The sequence below is a fragment of the Muntiacus reevesi genome, unplaced genomic scaffold (assembly GCF_963930625.1).
Source record: "Muntiacus reevesi unplaced genomic scaffold, mMunRee1.1 SCAFFOLD_116, whole genome shotgun sequence".
Classification (NCBI taxonomy): Eukaryota; Metazoa; Chordata; class Mammalia; order Artiodactyla; family Cervidae; genus Muntiacus; species Muntiacus reevesi.
Window position 1 is genome coordinate 332,521 of NW_027077980.1, and position 7,394 is coordinate 339,914.

Consider the following 7,394-nt stretch of genomic DNA (forward strand, 5'->3'; position numbering starts at 1 on the left):
GAAAGACGCTAATGGAAAGAGCCTGGGGAGGCACCTGGGCATGTCTGGACACACTCCCCGCGACCTGCCCCTTCGTGGGGCAGTACCCCCGGAGGCCAGGAAGGTCTGGGAAAGGCTAGCCTGGGTCAGGGTCCATGCTGAGACCTGCCCCTGGCCTTTGGGTCCTCTGAGTAGAACCAACACTCTGCAGCTGGAAGACCTCCCCGACTGCCTCCAAAGGCCTGTTTGCAAGCACTCTCGCCAGCTGGCCGCCTCGCCCTCACTAAGGGAGGCCCGCATATCCCGCAAGCCGCGCACTCTGCTCCCAAGCCTGGGAGAAAAGCACTTCTGAGTGTTTTTCTCTCAGGCCTTTGCCCCTGAGCCTGGGGGACAACTAGGGTATCCACACACACAGGCCAAGGCAGAACTACATGCACACGTCTCTTCCGGCCCTCTGCACCGTCAGAGAGCTCGAGTGAGGCACAGTCTGTTAGGCAGCTCCTGGGCAAGCCCAGCAGCAGTGCCTGTGTGTGAAGGGGCAGGGCCGACCAAGGGTCACATTGGGCCACTTGCTCATCCTGCTGCCATGACGCTGCTGGGCCAAAGAGGCCTTGGGCATCGTCCCCCTTGCTGGCCTCTTTCCTCTGACCAAGCCCTCCGGGCTCCAGGCCCTTGCAGTGTGGAGATAGCCCATGCCAGAAACCTCCCCTCCAAGTAGGCCTCAAATGAGGCCTAGGCACCAGGGAAAAAACGCTAATGGAATGAGCCTGGGAAGGTGCCTGAGCATGACTGGACACACCTCCGCAGCCTGCTCCTTCGTGGGGCAGTACCCTCGGAGGCCAGGACGGTCTGGGCAAGGCTCTCCTGGGGCAGGGTCCATGCTGGAACCTGCGCGTGTCCTGTGGGGCCCCAGAGCAAATCCAGCACTCTGCCGCTAGAAGACCTCCCTGGCTGCCTCCAAAGGCCAGTTTGCAAGCACTCTCCCCGAGGGAGGCCCGCGATTCCCGCAAGCTGAGCACACTGCTCCCAAGCCCGGGAGAAAAGCGCTTCGGGGTGGTCCTCTCTCAGGGCCCTTGCCCCTGAGCCTGGGAGCCAGCTAGGGGCTCCACACTCCCAGGCCAAGGCAGAACCACATGCACACGTCTTTTCCTGCCCTTTGCACCGTCAGAGAGCTCGGGTGAGCCAGAGTCTGTCAGGCAGCTCCTGGGCAAGCCCAGAAGCAGCGCCTGTGTGTGATGTGGCAGGGCCGACCTAGGGGCACTGAAGGCCACTTGCTCACCCTGCTGCCCTGAAGCTGCTGGGACAAAGAGGCCTTGGGCATCGAACCCCTTGCTGGCCTCTTCCCTCTGACCAGGCCGTCCGGCTCCAGTCCCTTTCAGTGTGCAGAGAGGCCCTGCCAGAATCCGCCCCTCCAAGTAGGCCTCAAATGAGGCATAGGAACCATGGGCAAGCCGCTCAGGGAATGAGCCTGGGGAGGTCCCTGGGCATGTCTGGACACACTACCCGTCGCCTGCCCCTTCGTGAAGCAGTATCCCCGGAGGCCAGGAAGGTCTGGTCAAGGCTGGCCTGGGGCAGGGTCGGTGCTGGGATCTGCCCCTGGCCTGTGGGGCTTCTGAGCAGAACCAGCAGTGTGCCCCTGGAAGACCTCACTGGCAGCCTCCAAAGGCTGGTTTGCAAGCACTCTCGGTGGCTAGGCACCTCTCCCTCACCTAGGAACACCCGTGATTTACGCAAGCCACACACTTTGCTCCCAAGCCCAGGAGAAAAGCGCTTTGGTTGTCCATTCTAAGGGCCTTGCCCCTGAGCCTGGGGGACAGCTAGGGGCTCCAAACTCCCAGGCCAAGGCAGAGCCACATGCACACGAGTCTTCCTGCCCCCTGCATTTTCAGAGAGCTCAGGTGAGCCAGAGTCGGTTAGGCAGCACCTGGGCAAGCCCAGCAGCAGCGCCTGAGTGTGAAGGGGCAGGGGCGACCTAGGGGCACAGTGGGCCAAACCTCCCCTCCAAGTAGGCCTCAAATGAGGCCTAGGAATCATGGGAAAGGCGCTAAGTGAATGAGAATGGGGAGGCCCCTGGGCAAGTCTGGACACACTCCCTGCCACCTGCCCCTTCGTGGGGCAGTACCCAAGAGGCCAGGAAGGTCTGTTCAAGGCTGGCCTGGGGCAGGGTCCTTGCTGGGACCTGCCCCTGGCATGTGGGGCCTCTGAGCAGAACCAGCACTGTGCCGTTGGAAGACCTCACCAGCAGCCCCCAAAGGCCGGTTTGCAAGCACCTCCCAGGCTGGCCGCCTCTCCCTCACCGAGGGAAGCCCGGGTTTCCCACAAGCCGCACACTCTGCTCCCAAGCCTGGGAGAAAAGTGCTTCGGGGTGTTCTTCTCTCAGTCCTTTGCCCCTGAGCCTGGGAGACAGCTAGGGGCTCCACACACCCAGGCCAATGCAGAGCCACATGCACACGTATTATATTGCCCCCTGCTCCGTCAGAGAGCTTGCGTGAGCCAGAGTATGTCAGGCAGCTCCTGGGAAAGCCCAGCAGCAGTGCCTGTGTGTGATGGGGCAGGGCTGACCAAGGGACACTGAAGGCCGCTTGCTCACCCTGCTGCCCTGAGACTGCTGGGAAAAATAGTTCTTGGGCATCGACCCCCTTGCTGGCCTTTTCCCTCTGACCAGGCCGTCCGTGCTCCAGACCCTTGCAGTGTGGAGAGAGGTCCTGCCAGAAACTTCCCCTACAAGTACCCTCAAATGAGGCCTAGGAACCATGGGAAAGGCGCTCAGGGATTGAACCTGGAGAGGTGCCTGGGCATGCCTGGACACACACCCCGCCGCCTGCCCCTTCGTGAGGCAGTACCCACGGAGTCCAGGAAGGTCAGGTCAAGGCTGGCCTGGGGCAGGGTCCGAGCTGGGACCTGCCACGGTCCTGTGGGGTCTCTGAGCAGAACCAGCACTGTGCCAATGGAAGACCTCGCCGGCAGCCTCCAAAGGCCGGTTTGCAAGCACTCTCGCCGGCTGGCCACCTCTCCTTCACCGAGGGAGGCCCGCGATTCCCGCAAGCCACGCACTCTACTCACAAGCCCAGGAGAAAAGCGCTTGGGTGGTCCCGTCTCAGGGCCTTGCCCCTGAGCCTGGGGGACAGCGAGTGGCTACACAAACCCAGGCCAAGGCACAACCACATGCACACGAGTCTTCCTGCCCCCTGAACTGTCAGAGAGCTCGGGTGAGCCAGAGTCTGTCAGGCAGCTCCTGGGCAAGACCAGCAGGAGCGCCTGTGTGTGAAGGGGCAGGGCTGGCCTAGGGGCAAAGTGGGCCACTTGCTCTTCCTGCTGCCCTCAGGCTGCTGGGCCGAAGAGGCCTTGGGCATCGACCCCCTTGCTCGCCTCTTCCCTCTGACCAGGCCGTCCGGGCTCCAGACCCTTGCAGTGTGGAGAGAGCCCCTGCCAGAACCCTCCCCTCCAATTTGGCCTCAGATGAGGCCTAGGAACCTGGGAAAAGGCGCTAATGGAATGAGCCTGGGGAGGCGCCTGGGCATGTATGGACACACACCCCGCAGCCTGCTCCTTCGTGGGGCAGTACCCCCGGAGTTCAGGAATGTCTGGGCAAGGCTGGCCTCGGGCAGGGTCCATGCTGGGACCTGCCCTTGGCCTGTGGGTCCACAGAGCAAATCTAGCACTCTGCCGATAGAAGACCTCACCAGCAGCCTCCAAAGGCCGGTTTGCAAGCACTTTCCCCGAGGTAGACCCGCGTTTCCCGCAATCCGCGCACTCTGCTCCCAAGACTTGGAGAAAAGCGCTTCGGGGTGTTCCTTTCTCAGGCCTTTGCCCCTGAGCCTGGGAGACACCTAGCGGCTGCACACACCCAGGCCAAGGCAGAACCACATGCACATGTCGCTTCTTGCCCCTTGCAACGTCAGAGAGCTTGGCTGAGCCAGAGTCTGTCAGGCAGCTCCTGGGCAAACCCAGCAACAGCACCTGCGTGTGATGGCGCAGGGCCGACCTAGGGGCACTGAGGGAAACTTGCTTACCCTGCTGCCCTGAGGCTGCTGGGACGAAGAGGCCATGGACAACGACCCCCGTGCAGGCCTCTTCCCTCTGACCAGGCCGTCCGGGCTCCAGTCCCCTGCAGTGTGGAGAGAGGCCCTGCCAGAAACCTCCCCTCCTAGTAGGACTCAAATGAGGTCTAGGAATCATGGGAAGGCGCTAATGGATTGAGACTGGGGAGAGGACTGGGCATGTCTGATCACACTCCCTGCCACCTGCCCCTTCGTGGGGCAGTACCCCCGGAGGACAGGAAGGTCTGGGAAAGGCTGGCCTGGGGCAGGGTCCTTGCTGGGACCTGCCCCTGGCCTGTTGGGGCTCTGAGCAGAACCAGCATTGTGCCGTTGGAGAACCTCACCCGCAGATTCCAAATGCCGGTTTGCAAGCACTCTCGCCACCTGGCCTCTTCTCCCTCACCGAGGGAGGCCCGCGTTTCCCGCAAGCCGCGCACTCTGCTTCCAAGCCAAGGAGAATAGCAGTTTGGGGTGTTCCTCTCTCAGGCGTTTGCCCCTGAGCCTGGGAGACAACTAGGGTATCCACACACCCAGGCCAATGCAGAACCACATGCACACGTCTCTTCCGGCCCTCTGCACCGTCAGAGAGCTCGAGTGAGGCACAGTCTGTTAGGCAGCTCCTGGGCAAGCCCAGCAGCAGTGCCTGTGTGTGAAGGGGCAGGGCTGACCAAGGGGCACATTGGGCCACTTGCTCATCCTGCTGCCATGACGCTGCTGGGCCAAAGAGGCCTTGGGCATCGTCCCCCTTGCTGGCCTCTTTCCTCTGACCAAGCCCTCCGGGCTCCAGGCCCTTGCAGTGTGGAGATAGCCCATGCCAGAAACCTCCCCTCCAAGTAGGCCTCAAATGAGGCCTAGGCACCAGGGAAAAAACGCTAATGGAATGAGCCTGGGAAGGTGCCTGAGCATGACTGGACACACCTCCGCATCCTGCTCCTTCGTGGGGCAGTACCCTCGGAGGCCAGGACGGTCTGGGCAAGGCTCTCCTGGGGCAGGGTCCATGCTGGAACCTGCGCGTGTCCTGTGGGGCCCCAGAGCAAATCCAGCACTCTGCCGCTAGAAGACCTCCCTGGCTGCCTCCAAAGGCCAGTTTGCAAGCACTCTCCCCGAGGGAGGCCCGCGATTCCCGCAAGCTGAGCACACTGCTCCCAAGCCCGGGAGAAAAGCGCTTCGGGGTGGTCCTCTCTCAGGGCCCTTGCCCCTGAGCCTGGGAGCCAGCTAGGGGCTCCACACTCCCAGGCCAAGGCAGAACCACATGCACACGTCTTTTCCTGCCCTTTGCACCGTCAGAGAGCTCGGGTGAGCCAGAGTCTGTCAGGCAGCTCCTGGGCAAGCCCAGAAGCAGCGCCTGTGTGTGATGTGGCAGGGCCGACCTAGGGGCACTGAAGGCCACTTGCTCACCCTGCTGCCCTGAAGCTGCTGGGACAAAGAGGCCTTGGGCATCGAACCCCTTGCTGGCCTCTTCCCTCTGACCAGGCCGTCCGGCTCCAGTCCCTTTCAGTGTGCAGAGAGGCCCTGCCAGAATCCGCCCCTCCAAGTAGGCCTCAAATGAGGCCTAGGCACCAGGGTAAAGGCACTAAGGGAATGAGCCTGGGGAGGCGCCTGGGCATGTCGGGACACACTCCCCGCAGCCTGACCCGTCGTGGGGCAGTACCCCAGGAGGCCAGGAAGGTCTGGACAAGGCAGGCCTGGAGCAGGGTCCATGCTGGGACCTGCCCCTGGCCTGTGGGGCCACAGAGCAAATCCAGCACTCTGCCGCTAGAAGACGTCCCCGGCCGACACCTGAGGGCATGTTTGCAAGCACTATACCCGAGGAAAGCCCACGTTTCCCGCAAGCCGCGCACTCTGCTTCCAAGCACGGGAGAAATATGATTAGTGGTGGTCCTCTCTCAGGGCCCTTGCCCCTGAGCCGGGGGCCAGCTAGGGGCTTCACACTCCCAGGCCAAGGCAGAACCACATGCACACGTCTTTTCCTGCCCCCTGCACCGTCAGAGAGCTTGGGTGAGCCAGAGTCTGTCAGGCAGCTCCTGGGCAAGCCCAGCAGCAGCGCCTGTGTGTGATGGGGCAGGGCCGACCTAGAGGCACTGTGGGCCACTTGCTCACCCTGCTGCCCTGAGGCTGCTGGGACAAAGAGGCCTTGGGCATCGACCCCCATGTTGGCCTCTGTCCTGTAACTAGGCCGTCCGGGCTCCAGTCCCTTCCAGTGTGGAGAGAGGCCCTGCCAGAAACCTCCCCTCCATGTAGGCCTCAAATGAGCCCTAGGAACCATGGGAAAGGCGCTAAAGGGAATGAGACTGGGGAGGCGTCTGGGCATGTCTGGACACACTACACGCCGCAAGCCCCTTTGTTGGGCAGTTCCCCCGGAGGCCAGGAAGTTATGGTCAAGGCTGGCCTGGGGCAGTGTCCTTGCTGGGACCTACCCCTGGCCTGTGGGTCCTCTGAGCAGTACCAGCACTGTGCCGCTGGAAAACCTCCCCGGCAGCCTCCAAAGGCCGGTTTGCAAGCACTCTCACCAGCTGCCCGCCTCTCCCTCACCGAGTGAGGCCCGCGTTTCCCTAAAGCCATGAACTCTGCTCCCAAGCCTGGGAGAAATGCGCTTCGGGGTGTTCCTCTCTCAGGCCTTTGCCCCTGAGCCTGGGGGACAGCTAGGGGATCCACACACTCAGGCCAATGCAGAACCACATGAACACGTCTCTTCCTGCCCTCTGCACTGTCAGAGAGCTCGGCTGAGCCAGAGTCTGTCAGGCAGCTCCTGGGCAAGCCCTGCAGCAGCGCCTGCCTGTGAAGGGGCAGGGCCGACCTAGGGGCACAGTGGGCCACTTGTTCCCCCTGCTGCCCTGAGGCTGCTGGGCCAAAGATGCCTTGAGCATAGACCCCCTTGCTGGCCTCCTCCCGCTGACCAGGCGATCCGTGCTCCAGACCCTTGAATTGTGGAGAGAGCCCCTGCCAGAAACCTCCCCTCCAAGTAGGCCTCAAATGAGGCCTAGGCACCAGGGAAAAGGCGCTCAGGGGATGAGCCTGGGGAGGTGCTTGGGTATGTCTGGAAACACTCCCCGCAGCCTGCCCCTTCGTGGGGCAGTACCCCCAGAGGCCAGGAAGGTCTGGGCAAGGCTGGACTGGGGCAGGGTCCATGCTGGGACCTGCCCCTGTCCTTTGGGTAATCTGAGCAAAACCAAAACTCTGCCGCTAGAAGACCTCCCCGGCTGCCTCCAAAGGCCTGTTTGCAAGCACTCTCACCGGCTGGCCGCCTCGCCGTCACTGAGGGAGGCCCGCGTTTCCCGCAAGCCGCGCACTCTGCTCCCAAGGCTGGGAGAAAAGCACTTCAGAGTGTGCCTCTCTCAGGCCTTTGCCCCTGAGCCTGAGGAACAGCTAGGGGCT